At 50.7% G+C, this 21,738-nt stretch overlaps 1 protein-coding gene and 1 long non-coding RNA gene across 3 annotated transcripts in view; both read left to right on the forward strand.

Moving 5' to 3' along the window:
• The window catches only part of LOC310851804, a 442,605-nt gene that overhangs the window by 299,796 nt on the left and 121,071 nt on the right, over positions 1–21,738 (forward strand). The gene's annotated exons all lie outside the window — the stretch shown is intronic.
• Positions 1–21,738, forward strand: part of SIPA1L3 (signal induced proliferation associated 1 like 3) — a 104,681-nt gene that overhangs the window by 16,158 nt on the left and 66,785 nt on the right. The window contains exon 1 of one of the 2 annotated variants that reach the window (XM_083753590.1): positions 9,527–9,664. The exons of the other annotated variant lie outside the window; for it this stretch is intronic. The gene's annotated coding sequence lies outside the window, so the exon portion shown is untranslated. Of the gene's footprint in view, positions 1–9,526; positions 9,665–21,738 lie in introns of those variants that run through there. 2 annotated transcript variants of the gene reach the window in all.

A 21,738-nucleotide genomic window follows, 5' to 3' on the forward strand; every position in this document is an offset into this window, starting at 1 on the left:
CTAGGACCCTTGTACCTACAGGACTGCCTCTCCTGGTATGCTCCATGGAGGACCTTACGGTCTTCAAACAAAAATATCTTAGAGGTTCCGGGCCACAGGGAGTTTAGGCTGGCCTCAACCAGAGCCAGGGCTTTTTCGGCTGTGGCCCCGATCTGGTGGAACGCTCTGTCACAAGAGACCAGGGCCCTGCAGGACTTGACATCTTTTTGCAGGGCCTGCAAGACACAGCTGTTCCACCAGGGCTTTGGCCAAGGCGCAGTCTGACCCCCTCCTTTGGTAATCCTCACAGAACTCTAGCCCAATGGTTGCCATTAATTTACTTTGATTTTGAATTGATTTTAGAATGAATTGATTTTAGAATGCTGTGTTACTTTTATTGTTGTTAGCCTCTCTGAGCCCAGCTTCGGCTGGGGAGGGCAGGATATAAAAAAAATATTATTATTACTATTATTATTATTATAATTATTATCTGGTTGGGAGGTTACCAGAGCATGGGGTGCCAATGAATAAATTTTGGGGGGTGCACTCAGGTGAGCCATGCCACACATAATTGGTCACATGACGCGATACATGCGCACTATCTGAATGGCAATACCCATTAACCGGGTAATTAACCGAGTGGCGCTGTGGGTTAAACCACAGAGCCTAGGACTTGCCAATCAGAAGGTCGGCGGTTCGAATCCCCGCAACAGGGTGAGCTCCCGTTGCTCGGTCCCTTCTCCTGTCAACCTAGCAGTTCGAAAGCACATCAAAGTGCAAGTAGATAAATAGGTACCGCTCCGGTGGGAAGGTAAACGGCGTTTCCGTGCGCTGCTCTGGTTCGCCAGAAGCGGCTTAGTCATGCTGGCCACATGACCCGGAAGCTGTACGCCGGCTCCCTTGGCCAATAAAGCGAGATGAGCGCTGCAACCCCAGAGTCGGCCACGACTGGACCTAATGGTCAGGGGTCCCTTTACCTTTTTTTTTTACCCATCTACCGGGGGAGGCAGCCCCCTCACATATTTTATTGGAGGAGGGAAGCTCCCTCTGCCCCTAGGAGTTGGCTCATATGACTACCATGGCCAGGCTATCTCTGCCCAGGAGTGGCTATAGCTGGCCAGAGGCTCTTGAGCTGAGGAGCACTCCCAGGCGATGCTTGTGCTCCTTGGGGAGGGGGCAGCGCAGTCCCACCTAGAGGAAGTTGATGGCTGAATTCCTGAACCGGAGCCCTGCCTGCCTGCCTGTCAGCCTCTAAAGCCACCATTTGTTTGGGGCTCAGTTTCGGTGCTTTGGCTCTCATCCAGCTCATTGCAGCAGCCAGGCAGAGAGGCCCAGCACCTGCCCAGACTCACCTGACTCAGGTAACACAGGGAAATGGCGCCAGGTGACAGTTGCCTGCGGCTTGGCTCCCGCAGTGGGCAACCCCCAGGCAGCAGGTGCCTTTTCAGGGCTGTGTCTGAATAGACAGTTTGGTGGTTGTGTTGGGGAAACTGGTGGATTTTGCTTTTGATCTGAAGGTGTCCTTAGCTGGGAGGGCAGGAGGTGTGTGGGTTGTGCTTCTCAGGCTTGGTGTGTGACTGTTTGTTTTGCAGAGACTTTGGACTCCCTCGGCAGGAGGAGAGGGCCTGTGTGCCCGCCTTGCTCATTCTCTCGCGCAGCCCAGCCAGCCGTGTGGTGGGGGCTGCATGCAGATGCTCGAAGCTGAGTAGGGGGTGAGAGAAAAGCTTTTCTCTTCTGCAGGGCTGCTCTGCTGGGATTACATTTGCTCTTCAGATCGGGGGGGGGGGTATGCACTTTCAGAGGTCCCCCTCAAGCTCTAACTTGGCATGTGGAACTGCCTGCTGGGTTGCCGGGACATTTTCTGGGCTCAGTCCAGCCGCTCGGGGCTTTACATTAAGGACAAAAGATGGTTAAAAATGTCTGGGTGATCTGTGCAGCTTGTGCTACGTTGGGTCCCCCCCCCCAATAAAGCAGAATTGGGTCCCTGCAGCCTCCACACGGCTTGTCACTGGATTCCTGCTGCTCACCATCCTTGTTGTGCTTCTTTGCAGAAAATGCACGTTTAACTTGTCAAATATTTTGCACTCAAATATTATTAAACTCCATTCCACGGAGAGAGGTTGTTGGATTGTACTTCCAGTGTGTGAAACCGCTCTTTTTGAGTATCTTTCCTGGAATTGTGGAGTTGGAAGGGACCCCATAGGGTCATCTAGCCCAACCCCCCACAGTACATGAAGGACAGCTGAAGCATCCCTGACAAGTGGACATCCTTTTTTTGCCATCTCACCGTGTGCCTTTTTTGTGTTGTTTCGTATCTGTGTCCCTTGAATCTGCTGGAGCTCCAGAGGCCTGGTTCTGCACATTTGTGCTAATAATAATAATAATAATAATAATAATAATAATAATAATACAGTCATACCTCTGGTTACAGATGCTTCAGGTTGTGTTTTTTCAGGTTACGGACTCTCTGAAACCTGGAAGTACCGGAACGGGTTACTTCTGGGTATCAGAGTTCGCGCATGCGCAGAAGTGCTAAATTGTGCTTTACGCATGCATAGAGGCGCCAAATCGCAACCCGCACGTGTGCAGACATGCCGCTGCGGGTTGCGAACATGCATTCCGCACAGATCACGTTTGCAACTCGAGCGTCCACTGTAGTAATAGTAATAATAATAATAATAATATGCTGCCCATCTGACCGGTTTGCCCCAGCCACTCTGGGTGGTCTAGATCAGTGTTCCCCAACCTTGGGCCTCCAGCTGTTTTTGGACTACAACTCCCATCATCCTTGACCACTGGTCTTGCTAGCGAGGGATGATGGGAGTTGTAGTCCAAAAACAGCTGGAGGCCCAAGGTTGGAGAACACTGGTCTAGATGACTGAGGTTGCACCTGCCAGCCCAAGACAAGGGTGTCCCTCGAGATGGTGGCCGTGGCAGTGCCTTCACCGTGCCACAGACCTGGCATCCTGCAACGGTGATTCAGTGGCCGGCAAGCTGCTCTCCCTGGAATTGGGCGCGCGCGACACAGCGTCCAAGGTTACTGGGGTCCAATTTTAAACTTCTTGGCCTGGAAGCTCTCCCTTTAAATGTTTCATGGCACTCCTGAAATATTTTAATAGGAAACTTTTCTGTTTCTCGAAGAGCGCAGTTTATTTTTATGCCGGATATGAAAATAAGCCTGCAGGAAGCCTTTACCCAGGAATGCCAGGGTGGGCACAATGGGCCCTTATCTTCATACAATGCCTGCCTTGTCGTAAGGCACCCCCTGAGGGTTGTGACAGTTGGAGGAGTCTGCCCCCATGGGACGCTTCTGCCTCTCAATGGCTCTCCTGTCTGTCTGGAAGAAGGGTCTGAGCTTACTGTGGGCAGGGGCTGGCCTGTTGTGGCAAGAGGAAGTTTTCTGCAGGACTGAGGCTTTGTCGGGGACCCCACTGCCTTTCCCCTGCACATTTGCTGAAAGCTGTTCTTCGCTGTCCTGGCTCGCTTTGATCAATGGCTTTCTGGGCTCTCTTTTTTTCTACGCTTGAAATCACTGCAACGTCAGGTGAACAAGCAGATAAACATATTAACACCCTCTTCTTAGGATCTTTTTTTTCTCTTTCCACTTTCCCAGACTTCCAGGTTCTTGTCATGTCCCCTCTTTTTCACCTTTTTTCTCAACAAGAAAGCTCCAAACATCATGCCCTCCAGCCCCTTGGTCATTCTGGTAGCCTCTTTTCTGAGCTTCTTCCAAGCCCTTTTTCAGATGAGGCAGCCAGAACTCTATGCAGTGGTGTTTGGGCCATAGCTATGTATAATGGACAGCTTCACCTTCGTTCCGTCTCCTAATGATCCCCATCATGGAATTGGCCTTTTTCATGGCTTCTGCACGTGGGGTTGACGTCTTCCTCAAGCTCTCCACTCCTACCCCAAGGCCTCATTCCTCTTCAGTCACAGCCAGCTCAGATTCCATGAGTGTATATGCGAAATTCAGATCTTTTTGCCCTTGTTTATATTGAATTGCATTTGCCTTTCTGCAGCTTGCTCTCCCAATTTGGAGAGGCCCTTCTGGAGCTCTCCACAATCCTTTTTTTTCCCTTTCTCTAATCCCCCTGAATCAGAGCCAGACTTGATTCTCTGTGGTGCGTGCTCAAGGGAGGGAATAACTCAACCGATAATTCCTTGAGTGAGTGAGCAATTGGATAAAGAACTCAGGTTTAATAAATAGCCTTCTTTGGAAAGGATATTTGTGTGCTGTGCCCACAAGAACGGCTTCTGAGCTTGAAAGTCCTTTGTCTTTGGCAGTGTCTCAGAGCAAGGCAACAGTTCCACTGAACAGAACTGATAATTGCGTTAGGTTTGGGCTGAAGCTACTCAGCTTTAAAGTTTATCGTTTACTTGGGGCTTAGTAGGAATCTGTGAGATGGAGTCTTCAAGGCCAGCTTTTCAGGACAGAGAAGCTCCTTTTCTCCTCTCCATCCGCTGTATCACTTGTCTGCCAAACACTTGCTTGTTTGGCCATTATTGAAGATTTGCCGGGGGGGGGGGCAGTGTTAGAAACTCAGATATATAAGCTAGGTTCCAAACGGCTCCCTTAAACCAAGGTTGCAGTTGCCAAAACGAAATGTCTAGTTGCCTGATGGGCTGACTGTGATTGATTCTCCATTAAACATCTGGCTAGTTCAGATTATAACCTTGAGCTAAGTTAAGAGCTTTAAGAACTGCAAGAGGAAAATCACTTGATCCGGGGACAGTCCACATACATATTTTGCCTCCCCCGACCTCTTTTTCTTAATGGTGACTTCTCTTGCTCAGGCTGCGCAGAAGCAGCAAATCCTTCCGATTGTGCGGATGAAATATAACTGATAGCATTCTACAGGAAGGGGTCTGAGTGTGTGAAAACAGTCCCGATTCAAGGATCCCCACATGGGGGAGATGTCGGGCTCCACCCAAGTAATTTCGTTGTCCCTGAGAGGGGGCAATGACAATAAAGATATTATTATTATTATTATTATTATTAAGCAGCTTCACTTGGTTGCAAGTGGCCAATAACCAGGTGTAAAATGGGGCCTGGCCAATTTTGAACACTGCTATCTTCCGGTTGCTGTAGGACTCCAGCTCACATAATCCCTGGCCCTATTTTGACTGCAGCTGATGGGAGTTGTAGTCCAGCAACAGCTGGAGGGCACTTGGTTGGTTCCTTGGTATCCTGCAAAACAGAGCTGTTCTACCAGGCCTTTGGCCAAGGCACAGTCTGACCCCCCTCCTCTGGTAACCCTCATAGAACTCTAGCCCAGTGGTTGCCATTAATTTGATTCTGAACTGATTTTAGAATGCTGTGTTACTTTTATTGTTGTTAGCTGCTCTGAGCCCGGCTTCGGCTGGGGAGGGCGGGATATAAATAATTTTATTATTATTATTATTATTTATTATCCTCAAACTGCCATGCCAGGACTGCCTGGGGCTACTGGGAGGCCCTCAACCCGACAGTGGCTGTGCTGCGCTTGAAAGCCCCACCTGGGACTCAGAGATGGAGGCCGGCTGAGAACCCTACAAGGTTGTCCATAGATGGCAAGACTCCCCAGCACTGGGAAATTCAGCCATGCCCTGTAGGGAGGGAGTGTGGCGTTCACAAGAGCGGAGGTAAAATGCCCTGCAGCCTGTTTGCAGGATCATCTCCCTCCCGTGCTGCATGCTGGGCCAGTGGAAAAGAAGCAGATCGCTTTTTGAGAAGGTGCCCTCTCCCGCAAGGAGCTCAACCTGGGGAGAAAACAGCAAAGACCTGATGAAGAGAGCACAGCAGAGGTTATATTTTCTGGGAATCCTCTGGGAAAACAATCTCTCAAAGGACCTGTTGATGGCATTTACCATTGTACTGTGGAGAGTGTATTAACTTATGGTCTGTGTGTGTGGTTTGGGAGCTGCACGGCCAGGGAAAAAACAACGCTGTCCAGGGTTGTAAAGACTGCGGAGAGAATAATTGGGTGCACTCTTCCCACCTTGGATCAAATCTACGCTTCCAGGTGTCATGAGAAAGCTGCAGAGATAGCGCAGGATAGTGCGCACCCCGGAAATGATCTCTTTCAGCTTCTGCCTTCTGGAAGAAGGTACAGGGTTATAAAGACTAGCACTAGCCGCCTAAGAAACAGTTTCTATCCACATGCGATTTTGGTTTTAAATGCAGTGTAAGGAGTCTCTATGGGAGTATATTGTATTTAAAAATGGGGTATCAGAGTTTTTAGGGGGCTAACTAGGTTGGGATAGCTGGGGTAGCAGGCTTGTTGGTTTTGAATGTCTTATGTGGATTTCCATCCCCCACCTCCCAATTTCGTTGTTCTGTATGGGACAATGACAATAAAGATTATCATATCGTATCGTAAGGGGGCAATGCAATGAATGGAAGCTTCCAGCCAGTGATGGAATTGTCTTTGGGAATCTGGCCCTCTTCCTCCTTCCTCTCCCTCCCTGTTTCTTCTTCTTCCTCCTCTCCTTCCTTCCTCCCATCCTTCCTCCCTTGCTGCCTTTTGCAGACATTAAGCTTTGCCTGTAAGGTGGCTGTGGGATTTTTCTATCTCCAGCAAATCTCTCCCCCCCCCCCCCTTTTGATGCAGCGGCGTAATTCTTTGCCTTTTCAGATCCTGGAACACCCCCCACTCCTGGTTTGTGTGCCGCATGTACACGAAGAGCAGCTCGTTCCCTCCTAATAAAAAATTAATGCCCCCATAAATCTTTGATGCCTGCTCCAGTTTGCGTCTGCGATGTTTCTGGCAGGCCGCCCTCCCTGCAGTTTCCCACCGCTCTTCATTAACTGCTCCCTTCGCCGCCTCTTCCCCTCCAGTCATAGATTTGTTAAATTGCCTCCCTTTGCTGCCGCTTCCAGCCGACAGCCAGGCAGCTACTGGTAGGAGGTGGTCTTGGAGCAGAGGAAGGCTTTTCTGAGGAGGCCGGGGCCTGGCTTGCAGGCCCAGGGTGAGGGCCGCGGAAGGAGGGGGCGAAAGTCCGGCAAGGGGATAAGCCTCTGAATGGAGAAAATCTCAGGCAGACAAAAATACTGGCACAACTCCTGGGAGGACCTGGGAAGCACCGGCGAAGGAAGCAGCCATTCGAAACTCCCATTGTTCTAGGCGCATTTTGCGACGGGGAATTTCATTCGCGCGAGCAGTTTCTGAGCTCTGGGTGCAGTACTGAGCCTAAGATTTCAGATTACAGTCATACCTTGGGTTAAATGTGCTTCAGGTTGAGCGTTTTGAGGTCACGCTCCATAGCGACCCAGAAGTAAAGGAACATGTTACTTCCGGGTTTCGCTGCTCGCGCATGCACAGACTCTCAAAATGACATCATGTGCGGAAGCGGCGAAACACGACCCGCGCATGCGCAGTCGTGTTTTACGTTCTACTCAGGATGCGAACAGGGCTCCGGAACGGATCCCGTTCGCATCCAGAGGTACCACTGTAAAAATGACCTTTTTCTGCCTATCGACTTCCAGCCACTCTCTGAAGACTGGAGAAGGGACCCTCGTAATAATATTACGGGGGGGGGGGGGGGTTGAAAGGAAATATGGCTTTGTTTTTTGCAGTCTTCAGATGACGACTAGGCCATGTGAAAAATGAACGCAGGATTTTAGCTGCAGTTCATTCATCTTCAGCTTTGTTTTCTTGCTATTTAAAAAAGCGCGCCTAGACACTCCCTTGCGGCGGCGGTGCCTATAACCTAGGTTTTGGGTGCTATTTAGCTCCCAGCTTTTATATCTCAGTTTCTGACACTGGAAGGAAGGTGCCACCTTGCTTGGCTCCCAGTTCTTCCTAATGTTGAGTCTGAATCTCCTTTCTTGCCTTGTGGATCGGGTCCTTCCCTTTGGAGCAGCAGAAAGCAAGCTTTCTCCATCTTCCAGGGGACAGCCCTTGAGATATTTGAAGGTGGCCATCATGTCCTCCCTCCGTCTGCTCCTCATCAGGCTTGGCTTCCACATCCTCCTCCATCTTGGCCGCCCACCTCTGCCCACCTTCCAGCCTGTCAATACCCTTTGGAGTGAGTCATTTTGCCTCGGAACAGAAATGAAAGCAAATGAAACCAAACACGTAGAAACACTAATGGACCTAAAAAGTCAGCATGCAACGATGCTGCCGTTGGCAGGGCATGCTTGTCCCTTGCTGGCAGCAGGAAGGGGCTGCGTTCAGGGACTTCAAGGGCAAAGTGGCACCTGAGTCACGTAGGCACGGGGACACGGCGCCGCACATTCCAGGGACTTTGTCTTGGCAGCCGAAGGTGGAATGTGCTGAGGCAGAGACACACACACACCCTGGGCCCTGCCTGCTTTCCAGGCACAGTCAAGGGAACAGCTGCCTCCTCCTCAGGATCCTCAAATGATTTTCCATCCCATTTCTATGCCACATTTGAGAGTCCAAGTGTGTCCCTTGGTGTGATTCCTTCACCCGGCAAGGCACTGTAATAAACGAAAACCTGCCCTTATTCCCACAAGAGCCCTAATAGAGTCCTTTGTAGGTTCTCCATCAGTCGGAGGACAAAAACAGAGACCAACCAGAGAATATTGAGAAGCAAAGCAGCTGGTAAGCCTGATCTTTATTGAACTGTTGCAACAGGGTGCCCCCCTCACACGCAGGAAAAGGAGGGGGACCCAGAACCAAGGTGTGTCCGCCCTTATATAGACATTTTAAATTGCCCACCTTGGAGTCAAAGACCACCACCCAGAAACATCATACAGAAAGGGAGGTCTACAGCAGAAATCTGAGTGGGTTGTTTACCTCTTGTCTGGCAGATTACCTGTTAATGGTCACTTGATTGGATACGCTGGGGAGCCTGGTCAGTCTTTTGTAATGATAAATACATAATTCCTGAGCCAGCTCACAGCCTCACCCTATTCATACACAGACATACCCTCCAGACAGGATTTGTGAAGGAAAAGACAATGGGGAGGCTCTTCCATTTGACCTTGCAGAAAAAACACCTGGTCAGGCTGGGAGTCAAAATGGCTCCATGGTTGCTCCCCTGTGCAGCTTCAGACACGTGGCCTATATATCTATGTATGTGTTTGCCTGGTATATTTATGAACCTTTATTATATACATAAGACCTTAATTTATTTATTTCAGCACGTTCTGTGTGCTGGTGCAAACCCACCTTGCATGGGGTCTGTTGTGGGCCAGGGACTGAGCTGTGGGGTGGATCTTGGCCCAGCCAGTAGTGCAGTTGGGGGAGGCTGAAAGAGGCTGGTGGTGTAAGGCCTGCAGGATCCCAGCGCAGGCAGATATGCAGAGGTGAAGCTGGAGGTGCGAGCTCTGTCTGCTTGGGCAAAACCGTCGGCCTTGCTGTGGGTTCCTGAGCTGCTTCCTCCCTGTGGCCTGCTCCTTTCAGGTGCTGCATCAGCCGCCCTCTGGGCTTGACCGGCCTCCCACTTGGGAGTGCTCAGAGGCCTGGCACTGGTCATCAGCCAGCCAGCGCTGGCCTTTTGTCTGCCTCTCCCCACCCGCAGCCCAGCTCCTGGCTGGCAGCGTGGGAATCGCCAAGCTGAGCCTTTCCTGGGCATTGGGACTGCCTCCCGCTGGCGAGGCCGGCCAGGAGGCAGCGGCAGCAGGACAAAGCCCCTTCCTGGGCACCTGGCAGGACAAAGCCCCTTCCTGGGCACCTCTGCGGCCCCTGCAACCACCACTCTCTCCTCCACCTCCTTCCACGGAGAAGAAGCCTTGCAGGTGCTGAATCAATCTTGTAAAGGATCGGGTAGGGAAACGGACTGAAACGAGGCCAGTCCTTCCTCATCGCGGGTGCAAATTCCTGGCAGCTCTGAAGGGAGGCAGCAGCAGCAGTCCTTGAAGGGTCTGTCGGCCTAGTGCCCCTGTTCTGCTGGTGGTTAATATTGATATATCTTTATTCATACCCCGCCAAGGCATCCTTGTTCCCCTTCTGAAGGCTGTGGGGCCAGTTTTGCATGCCTTCCTGCTTTGCGGCTGTTGAGCCTTTCCTCCTGAGCTCCCTGGCCCCTCTTCTTTCCTTTCCTTTAATCCTTCACTTATTGCAATCCACTCCTTGGCCAGGGAAGTTAATCTGCTACCTTCAACAGCTGCCTCAAAAGCCAGCTGTGTCTTCTCTCCCCTCCTCGAAAAAGCTTTTGCCCCACCGCTGCCCTTCCCCTCCCTCGCTGGCTCTCCTCTCCCATAGCTGCCTAGCCCCAGAGTGTTATGTTCTGGCTCCGTGGAATTTCCTTTGGCTTCCAGTGGCTGCCAAGACAAGGAGAGGCCCCCCCTCCCACCAGCCAGTTTCCATGAGCTCTTTTTGGAGTGGGGCTTTGTGCTTCCTGAGCATGGAGACGCTGTCCCTGGAGCCCAGTAGCGATGGATCGGTGGCCTCGGGAGTTCGCCCGTGGGAAGGAAGCCGCAGCGTGCAGACTGGGGGGATCCCAGAGGGAATCTGGGGGTGCCCCTTCGGAGGAAGAGCAGACAGAGAGGCTCAAGAACTAACACATGGTCCCTTCCTTTAGCCACTAGTTTCCTAATACTTATTACAGTGGTATTTCGGGTTACAGACGCCTCAGGTTACAGACTCCGCTAACCCAGAAATAGTACCTCGGGTTAAATGCTTTGCTTCAGGATGAGAACAGAAATCATGCAGTGGTGGCGCGGCAGCAGCGGGAGGCCCCGTTAGCTAAAGTGGTACCTCAGGTTAAGAACAGTTTCAGGTTAAGAACGGACCTCCAGAACAAATTAAGTTCTTAACCCAAGGCACCATTGTATATTGACATTTCAGGATCAGAAATATATACAGTGGTACCTCGAGTTATAGATGCTTCAGGTTACAGGGTCCACTAACCCAGAAAACCCTGGTGTTAAGAACTTTGCTTCAGGATGAGAACAGAAAGGAGGCCCCATTAGCTAAAGCAGTACCTCAGGTTTAGAACAGTTTCAGCTTAAGAACGGACCTCCAGAACAAATTAAGTTCTTGACCCTGGGTACCACTGTATATATTTCTCCCCAAGCAATTCTTTTGGCACTGGAATCCCAGCTTTCCCAGGGTTCATGGAGCAGCTCTCCAGCATGTGGTGTAGTGGCTAGAGCGTTGGAAATAGGGCCTGGGAGAGACTTGGGTTCAGGAGGAAGCCAGCCGCCCTCCCCAACCAAGGGTGCTTTGTCCCCGGCGCAAACTGATGCCTGTGACTTGACCACACCGGCCATCTGCCCCGTCTCCCTTTTTTTTCCTTCTCCCGCCTTCCAACCGTGTCTCATTTCCTGGAGGAAATGTCACAGCGGCAAGACATGAGTAATGGGGATGACATAACGTGAGTTTCCTTCTCCTTGCAAGAGCCGTGCGGGGAAGACGGGTTTGGAAGGAGCCCAGAGTGAAGGATGAGAAAGCTGATGATGTCGCTCACAAGGAACAGGGTCTCCAGATAAGCAGTTTGGAGGCCAAGTGCGAAGGGGAAAGCCAGGAATTCAGGGGGGGCTTGTACTTGTGTCTCCCTTTGCAAGTGCAAACACTTTCAACCTCTTGCTGACCTTCTTGATAGGAGAATGGTCCTTGAGTGCTTGAGAGCAATCACTTTGTATAGCCTGCTTTTCTGCTTGTTGCAAGAAACCACATGTTGGGTTTGGGCGTTCTAAGGAGGCAAGGAGGTTTCCGTTCGTCCCGGTGTCATAAGGGACCACAAGGGAGAGACAGGTTTGTGTCCAGGGGGATTTGTGGCTCTGTGTGCTGCTGTCTCGGCCACTATCCGTGCCCGACTTGGGCGTCCGTGTTCTTGAGGTGGACTTCGGCTTGCAGGAGCTAGTTACCAATAGCTCACCTCCAGGGTTTGAAGTTGCCCAGGCGCCAGGCGCATTTTGCTCTGGGCACATGCCGAATTGCGACTACCTGGAGATTTCTGGGTGCCAGTTTTAAAAGCTCTGCCTTAGTCCACAGTTAATTCCCTTTCTGCTGTGTGTGTTTCTCCTTCTGGGATAAGTGAATTGTTGTAAGAGCAAGCTAGAGTCAAGTAGTGTAGCTGAGACTGTAGAATCGTAGTGTTGGAAAAGGACCCCGGGTCATCTAGTCCAACCCCCTGGTGAATAGACCACAACCTAGGTTTAAGGTGGCATTTGGCACCTAGCTTCTATATCTGAGTTTCTAGCACTGCTTACCTCAGGGGATGGTGTGATTTCCTGTCCCCTGTGGAACCCATGCCTTGCCTCCCTTATCCTTGTTCTGAACCCAGTTTGGCCCAGGTTTGCTTTATTTATTAAATTTACTAGATTCCTTCTCTCGCTGCAGGCAACTCGATGCGCCTTTACAGAACCAAAGCAAAACAATAGCAACAAACCCCCCCCCAACCCATACAGTGGTACCTCTGGATGCGAACGGGATCCGTTCTGGAGCCCCGTACACATCCTGAAGCGAACGTAACCTGTGCGGGGCGCGATTCACCGCTTCTGCGCATGCGCGAGATGTCATTTTGAGCATCTACGCATGCACGAGTGGCGAAACCCGGAAGTAACACGCTCCATTACGTCTGGGTTGCCACGGAGCACAACCCGAAAATACTAATCTCGAAGCTACTTCAACCCGAGGGATGACTACATTCATTAAATGTTTTCTTTCCGGGGGGAGAGCAAAAAGAAGAAGAAACCCCTGCTTTAAAAGGCCATAGATTGCTTAGAAGCCAAAATACCTGGCTGAAGAGGAATGTTTCTGCCTGGCACCTAAATATATGTAAGGAACTCTCATACAAAGAAGGAGCTCAGGTGGCGATTGCAGGGTCTGGGTTTAACCTGGTCCCCTGAGGCGGTCCCTCTGAAGCCCCCTTTCCCACATGTTGTTTTGCCTGCATCAATTTCTGTGCGGTAGTTCAGTGCGAGAGGATTTGACGGGGGCGAGCTCTTTCCTCTCGGCTTGCCAGTTTTTTCCCCTGGCCGACGAGTCTAGAAAAGCTGGTATTCTGATCATGTTGGAACATTTCAGATGCAGCGCTGCGTATCTAGGGGGAATGCATGGAATGGATTTCACATGGATTTCTAAGATGTTTGTGAATGAATCAAGCGCCTGTTTCCTCCTACAAGCCCTGGGAAAGCAATTAGCCACAGAATTCGCTTTGCCAGGAGAACGTTGTGGTGGTGTTGGAAGCACCCTGGGACCGGGTGATTTGAACCCGGGTGCATCTGCCTTTCCAGTCTGGGCTCTGATGAAAATGAGGGTGCCTTTTTCTTTGGCTTGCCTGCATCCGTGCATCAGAGGAGCTTCTGTTCGTTTCGATTAGGCTTGCGCAGGAGCTGCTGCTCTGAAACAGCTTGCATCTTTCAGCCTGGGGCTGTTGTTCGGAGCCTGCGCCCCAGAGAGTCCCACAGCCTAACCAAAAATGCATGCTCTGTTTGAAGGCAAACTCTCCTCTGGGGAAAAGAAAAAGAGAGCGAGAGGCAGTGCTAGAAACTCAGATATATAAGATAATCATCAAATGGCACCTTAAACCTAGGTTACGGTCACCACAACAGAATGTCTAGGTGCCTTTTTTGCCATGAGATTTATTAGTAGTAGTAGTATTCTTTTCATTTCTATGCTGATTCATATTTTAAAGGGGGGGAAAGCTCAAAGCGGGTTATAATACATTAACATATCAAATAAAACAACCCAGAATAAACCAAATTCAAGCTTCAAGGAAAATATTTCAGATCCTTCTCTAAGCGACGTTTGCCTTTCTCCATATTTATTCACCTACTTACGGTAATTTCCTGAGCTGCCCCATAGCAGAAGTGCCTTAGGAAGCCATTGTGTGTAGTGGTTAGAGTCTGGGAGATCAGGGTTCGAATCCTGACTCTCTCATGAAGCTCACAGTCGCAGCCTCTTAACCTCCCTCACAGGGTCGTTGTAGGGATTAGCAGAGGAGGGGGGGTGAACCATGTACCAGAGATCTCCACGGGGTTGCAATTGGACCCAGGGCAGTTGCAAAATGCGCTTAGCGCCTGGTGAATTTCAAACACTGGCGAGAGGATGCCCAGAGCTGCCTATCTGGCTCTTCTTCTTGCCTTATCAATTTGCTGAGGGAGGCAGAGCACTGACCATGAGCTGCCACTGCTATTCTGGGCCCATTTATGGGGACTGCCGTCCTCTTCAGCCCACACAAGGGCTCTCACCTATATTCGTGCGGTACCTAATTCATGCTACTACTCGGCCGGGCCATCTGTCGCCCTTTTTGATTGACTGGTTCAATGGGATCTGCACAGTGTGATTATTCTGGTGTAAACATCTTTTCTGCCTGGCGTTGCCAGCGTCGGGGTCAGATGCCTCCAAAACTTTGCTTTGCAGAGCAGGCTCTTTGTTGTGCTCTCTCCGCTTTGCAATCCCGGGCTGGCTCCAGGAGGTGTCTTTGGTCTGTGTCCAACTCGCACTTGTGCAAATGGAGGCTGCGTTCTTGGCATTTGCTGGACAAGCTCCTCTGTCGCCCCCTTGTCAATGTCTGCTTGTGACAAGTGCCAGTGCCTTTTTAGGGGGTGCCTCGGTGGATTGAGGTGGGGGGACACGGGTGGCGCTGTGGTCTAATCCACTGAGCCTCTTGGGCTTGCCAATCAGAAGGTCGGTGGTTTGAATCCCCGTGACGGGGTGAGCTCCCGTTGCTCGGTCTCTGCTCCTGCCAACCTAGCAGTTCGAAAGCACGTCAAAGTGCAAGTAGATAAATAGGTACCGCTCTGGTGGGAAAGTAAACGGTGTTTCTGTGCACTGCTCTGGTTTCGCCAGAAGGGGCTTAGTCATGCTGGCCCCATGACCCGGAAAAACTGTCTGCGGACAAACACCGGCTCCCTCAGCCAGTAAAGCGAAATGAGCACCGCAACCCCAGGGTCGTTCGCAACTGGATTTAAGTGTCAGGGGTCCTTTACCTTTGCCTTTTGGTGGATGGACACCCCTGTTGGACGCAGCAGGGTACCCCAGCATAGGGCTTGTTTCTGGGGGGTGTTTGTGGAGAGGATCCCATGATGAGCCTTGCTTCTTCCACCCTCCTGGAGAGAGGAATGGCCTTTGCGAAGGTTGCATTTTCTCACACCCTGCTGGGGAACAGGCAGAGCAAAGAAGATAACAGCACAGAAAGCTTTTTCGGCCAGAGTCAAGGCGGGCAGAGCTTCCTGGCTCTGTAGGTGTGCAACTGTGGCTTCGCAGCTTAGCAAGCGTACAGTGATGCTTTGGCAAAGGGCTGTGTGCCTTCGCCCGCCTGCTCTCCTCCTCCCTTGCTCACTGAGTCACAAAGCAAACAAGCTGTTCTCTCTGTGGCAGCCAAGCTCCACAACCTGGGAACTCTTTCCTCAGGGACCACGGGGCTGCCCTTGTAGACTCAGCTGGAGCCTGAAACGCCAGGCACCTGGCCTCTGAGATCTGGCCTGACAAGACAGAAGTACTGTTTTGGGGGAACAGGAGGCGGGCAGGTGTGGAGGACTCCCTGGTCCTGAATGGGAGAACTGTCCCTGAAGGACCAGGTGCGCAGCCTGGGAGTCATTTTGGACTCAGAGCTGTCCATGGAGGCGCAGGTCAATTGTGTGTCCAGGGCAGCTGTCTGCCAGCTCCATCTAGTACGCAGGATGAGACCCTCCCTGCCTGCAGACTGTCTCGCCAGAGTGGTGCATGCTCTGGTTATCTCTCTCTTGGACTACTGCAATGCGCTCTACCTGGGGCTCCCTTTGAAGGTGACCCGGAAACTACAACTAATCCAGAATGCGGCAGCTAGACTGGTGACTGGGAGCAGCCGCTGAGACCACATAACATCAGTCTTGAAAGACCTACACTGGCTCCCAGTACATGTCTGAGTACAATTCAAAGTATTGATGCTGACCTTTAAAGCCCTAAACGGCCTCAGTCCAGTATACCTGAAGGAGCGTCTCCACCCCCATTGTTCTACCCGGACAGTGAGGTCCAGCTTCGAGGGCCTTCTGGCAGTTCCCTCACTGCGAGAAGCCAAGTTACAGGGAACCAGAGGGCCTTCTTGGTGGTGGCACCCACCCTGGGGAACGCCCTCCCACCGGATGTCAAAGAGAAAAACAACTACGGTACCAGACTTTTAGAAGACGTCTGAAGGCAGCCCTGTTTAGGGAAGCTTCTGGGACCTGGTGCAAGCTTTCGGAAGGAAGGCTTGTAAGGTTACCAGCAGCGGACCCGTGGGATCTGGAGCCCAGCAGTGTTTGAAATCCTCCCAGGCGCATTTTGGTCCAGCTGTGACTACGTGGAGGTTTCTGGGAGCCATGTTGGCAACCACACTTTGAAAACCTCCGCCTTAGTCCATAGTTAATTCCATTTCCAGGGTGTGTGTTTTTTCTTCTTGAACACTGGCACAAGGGAATTGCTGTAAGAGCAGGCTGCAGCCAAGCAGTTGACATCATAGGACTGTAACGCTGGAAGGGACCCCGAGTGTCATCCAGTCCAGCCCCCTGGTGAACAGGCATTCCGTTGTGGCCACCGCAACCTAGATTTAAGGTGCCATTTGGCGACTAGCTTATATATCTGTGTTTTTAAGACTGGAGACCCGGTCCTGTGCCCTGAGACAGGCTAGTGTCGATCTGCTCCTTGAAAAACCTCAAGGAGTCATCCGTGGCCCAGACTGCTTCTTCCAAAGCTATAATAATAGTAATAATAATAATAATAATAATAATAATAATAATGTTGTTGTTTAGTCGTTTAGTCGTGTCCGAGTCTTCGTGACCCCCTGGACCAGAGTACTCCAGGTACTCCTGTCTTCCACTGCCTCCCACAGTTTGGTCAAACTCAGGCTGGTAGCTTTAGTAGTAGTAGTAGTAGTGGTAGTAGTAGTAGTAATAATAATAATAATAATAATAATAATACAAATAATATCAAGGTCCTCCTTTACTGGGCCACCTCCACTGTGATTTTGAATTGATTTTAGAATGCTGTGTTACTTTTATTGTTGTTAGCTGCTCTGAGCCCAGCTTCGGCTGGGGAGGGCGGGATATAAATAAATTATTATTATTATTATTATTATTATTATTTATTATTATTTATTATGGCAGATGTTCCTGGGCATGAGAATGACGTCCACGCCCCCAGCATTCGGGAGAGCCTGTTCAGCTTGTGTGCTTTGCAAAAAATGGCTATTTTTCCCCCAAGGGTTGGGGGGCTTCTGCTTAAGGAGTCTGGCTTGGGGATTGACTTGGAGGAAGAGGGGATTTGGGCTGTCGGCAGACGGGTTTCTCTGTTTGCTCTCCCCTAAGCTGCTGCTGTCGCTGCCGCCACAGGGGATGCATCCTGCAAGGGAGGTTGTCTTGGCTGAGGGAGCTCAGCCGGGGCTCAGCTGCTGCTGCTAGGGGTGAATCCCACTGCTCTTCCTGGCCTGCAAGGCTCTTGACCCTCTGCCCCTCTGCCGGCACGGAGGAGCACCTGTGGCTGCTGTGTGCCTCCCTCTTGTCCATGGGTAGGCAAACTAAGGCCCGGGGGCCAGATCCAGCCCAATCACCTTCTAAATCCGGCCCGCGGACGGTCTGGGAACCAGTGTGTTCTTACATGAGTAGAATGTGGGGTGTTTTTTGTTGTTGTTTTATTTTTATTAAAGATTTTCTTGATTTACAGAAATATGTGTAATGTCTCTCGTATTTTTTCCATGTAACATTTTTACAAATCAGTTCCATTTGTTCAGACATTTGGAAGAAAAGGGGGAAAGGGGGGGAGATGGGTGGGGGTGGGGTCGCTTGGCGATGTTTCTATTTTGCTTAATGTATGTAGGGTTTGCTGTCAGCGTTGCTTGTGCAGGTTCTCTGCTGTTCGCTTGTGTTCCTTTGGTGGTGAGAGAGGTTAGCTGAGATTCCTGCATTGCAGGGGGTTGGACTAGATGGTCCCTGGGTGCCCCTTCCAGCCCTACAATTCTGTGCTCCACCTACTGAGCAATTGGTTGCCTTTTGCCAGGAGTTACCAGGCTGCATCATTTATAAAGCTGACGGTGGGAGCATAGCTGTCAACGCTTCCCTTTTTTAAAGAGAAATTCCCTTAATCCGAATAGGATTCCTCGCAAGAAAAGGGAAAAGTTGACAGCTATGGGTGGGAGTTAAGCATCCTGGAAGGCAGGTGGAAACGAAGCCTCAAGGTGTTTGGCTGCTGCAGGGGCGGCGTTCTCGTGGCACGAACCACGGCTGAGCTCTGACCTGCACAGCCCTCCAGAGCCCAACCATAAATCATCGCTTGGTTGCAGGCAGGTTGCAAGAGGAATCGATCAGATCAGAGCCTCGGAGGCCAGGACTTTGAACCGTCAGGCTGGGCTGCTCCAGGTTTCTATGGTAACAGAGGACTTCCGTGGTTGCAAGGGTGCGTTAGTGGTTTGGCCGTTCCCTTTTCCATGGCTGAGGTCAGGACTGGCCCTGGCTTGCAAGCCCTGGGTGTTGAGTCCTTTCTTTTTTCCTTTTAAAAATATTTTATTAAAGTTTTCTTGGTTTACAAAGGTATGTGCAATGTCTCTTTCCCCCCGGTTACGTTTTCCATAGGTCAGTTTCGTGTGTTGAGACATTAGGCCCAGCAGCGGCTCTCAACCTGTGGGTCCCCCGATGTTGTTGGACTACAACTCCCATCATCCCTGAGCTCTGGCCTTGCTAGCTAGGGGTGATGGGAGTTGTAGTTCAACAACATCTGGGGACCCACAGGTTGAGAAAGGCTGCTTAGGGTTACATTATACCTTCTGGTGGTTCCCTCATTGCGAGAAGCCAAGTTACAGGGAACCAGGCAGAGGGCCTTCTCGGTGGTGACACCCGCCCTGTGGAACGCCCTCCCACCAGATGTCAAAGAGATAAACAACCACCTGACATTCAGAAGACATCTGAAGGCAGCCCTGTTCAGGGTAGTTTCTAATGTGTTACATGTTAGTGTATTTTTTTGTCTTTGTTGGAAGCCACCCAGAGTGGCTGGGGAAACGCAGCCAGATGGGCGATGTACAAATAATAAATTATTATTATTATGAAGAAAAAAGGGGGGAAGAGGTGGAGGAGGCCATGGTGGGTGGGGTCGGGGTCAGGAAGGCGATATTTCTACTTTGCTTAATGTATGTGTGGGTTTTTGTGTCAGCGTCGTTTGTGCAGGTTCTTTTTGCTGTTCACTTGTGTTCCTTTGGCGGTGGTTCTGAAGCCCCTTTGGGGTTGAAGCAGGACTGAGGATCACCTGGCTGTGCTCAGGTGTGGCCACAGCTGCCCCCACCTGGACCAGAGAGGCAGCAGCTGTTGCAGGTGCCTGGATTTCTGTCCTGGGTGCGAAGCTCCTTCCCTTTCCAGCTGGGCTGGGAATACTAGTTTGGCGCCTTACAAGTGCCAGGAGTAGGGCAGCGTGTTCTGACAAGTCAAGGGACTCCCTCAGATATTGGTGGGTTCTTCCCCCTCGGAGGATTTTAAACTGCGGTGGCGGCATCACTCAGTTGGTTAGAGCGTGGTGCTGAGAATGCCAAGGTTGCGAGTTTGATTCCCATCTGGGGCAGCTGCGTTGTCCTGCATTTCAGCGGGTTGGACTAGATGATCCTTGGGGTCCCCTTTAACTCTATACGATTCTGTGATTTAAAGGAGCATGCTGTTGAGCTGCTGAATTTGAGGGTGGGAGCTGTGTGTGTGTTGGGGGTTTGGAGCCGGAAATCCAAACCGTAATTTCCTTTGCAGCGTTTTTAAAGCCACAGCCAAAGAGGAACTACATCTGTCATTGCGAGTAGCAGATGAACTCCGGGAAATGGAAGTCTCCCCTGTGGGCAAGAAAGCAGATGGGGGACAGTTTGGGTCTTAAGTGGCTGGCAATTAAACAGTTAATTACTCATCCCCCCCCCAACCCTTGGGAAGGAGCAATTAACCATTTTCCTGCAGGCTGCTTGAGATCAGAATTGTCCCCCATCTGCTTTCTTGCCCACAGGAAAGATTCCCTTGAGTGAGGAAGCAGAGGGTGTGCCTGGCAGGAAAGGGTTAAGCATGCTCTCACAAATGCGAAACTTCGCACACCCACCCTTGCAACTAGTGTGTGCTTGTGTGCAAATAAATGATCGCCAGGCTACACTGGAGGGTTGTTGTAGTCTGTGCTCCCTCTCTCTGCCACTGCCTTCTTCCAGCCTGTAACATGGAATATATTTTCATTTCCAACGTCAGGTCACTCTTAAAAAAACAACAACTTTATTTTAAAAAATTAAATAGCCCACTGAATGTAAAATGACCCAAAGCATGAACCATGAATCATAGAGTTAGAAGGGACCTTGACTGCCATCTAGTCGAACTTCATGCCATACAGGAATACGTGTTGGCCAAGGCAACATGGCCAAGACACTGAGATCCAGCGCTGAGGGCCAGAGTGGAGCAGGCTCTAGTTATCTCTCGCTTGGACTACTGCAATGCGCTCTACGTGGGGCTACCTTTGAAGGTGACCTGGAAACTACAACTAATCCAGAATGTGGCAGCTAGACTGGTGACTGGGAGCGGCAGCTGAGACCATATAACACCGGTCCTGAGAAATCTGCATTGGCTCCCAGTACGTTTCCAAGCACAATTCAAAGTGTTGGTGCTGACCTTTAAAGCCCTAAACGGCCTCGGTCCAGTATACTTGAAGGAGTGTCTCCATCTCCATCATTCTACCCGGACAATGAGCTCCAGTGCCGAGGGCCTTCTGGCGGTTCCCTCATTGCGAGAAGCGAAGTTGCAGGGAACCAGGCAGAGGGCCTTCTCGGTGGTGGCGCCCGCCCTGTGGAACCCCCTCCTACCAGATGTCAAAGAGAAAAATAACTACCAGACTTTCAGAAGACATCTGAAGGCAGCCCTGTTCAGGGAAGTTTTTAATATTTAATGCTGTATTGTTTTTAACACTTGATTGGAAGCCGCCCAGAGTAGTTGGGGAAGCTCAGTCAGATGGGTGGGGTTTATTATTATTATTATTATTAACATAGTTCTGGCTAACAGTCTCCTGGGACCGGGGACTCCCAAGAATCAGATGGGTGCCAGGGTCCCAATGGTGGGCAAAGCAGGGGCAGGCAAAGAAACTGCTTTGAGAGGCATTTCTGCCAAGGAACATGGTGGCCAGAGCAGGTTTGCTGTTGTCCTGCACCCCTTGGAGGGAGGAGAATTTATTTTCATTTTATTTTTCATACCTGTTTTTATTGATACTTGCCCAAGGATATGCAAAAGTCCACACCCAATGCAAAGTTTATTTTTTATAATGCACCAGAATAATAATAATAAAAATGTTCTTAAAATCTAATCTGAAAAGGAACAGAAGGGAAAGGGAGGGAGGAAAGGGAAAAGAGAGAAGATGAAAACGGGGGGGGGGGGGGGAGAGAGAAGACTTCTGGTTCTCTGTTAACTAAATATAGTATTCACTCATTAACACCCAGCTATTTTATAAGCCCAGTAGTGATGTATGGAAGTGAGAGCAGGACCATAATGAAGGCTGATCGCCGCAGAATTGATGCTTTTGAGTTATGGTGCTGGAGGAGACTCTTGAGAGTCCCATGGACTGCAAGAAGATCAAACCTCTCCATTCGGAAGGAAATCAGCCCTGAGTGCTCACTGGAAGGACAGATCCTGAAGCTGAGGTTCCAAGACTTTGGCCACCTCATGAGAAGAGAAGACTCCTTGGAAAAGACCCTGATGTTGGGAAAGATGGAGGGCACAAGGAGAAGGGGACGACGGAGGACGAGATGGTGGGACAGTGTTCTCGAAGCTACCAGCCTGAGTTTGACCAAACTGCGGGAGGCAGTGGAAGACAGGAGGGCCTGGCGTGCTCTGGTCTAGGGGGTCACGAAGAGTCGGACACGACTAAACGACTAAACAACAACATTCTATAAGCTAATTCCCCCCCCTCCAATTTTCAA

The sequence above is a fragment of the Podarcis gaigeae genome (genome assembly GCF_964106915.1).
Source record: "Podarcis gaigeae genome assembly, chromosome: 8".
Classification (NCBI taxonomy): Eukaryota; Metazoa; Chordata; class Lepidosauria; order Squamata; family Lacertidae; genus Podarcis; species Podarcis gaigeae.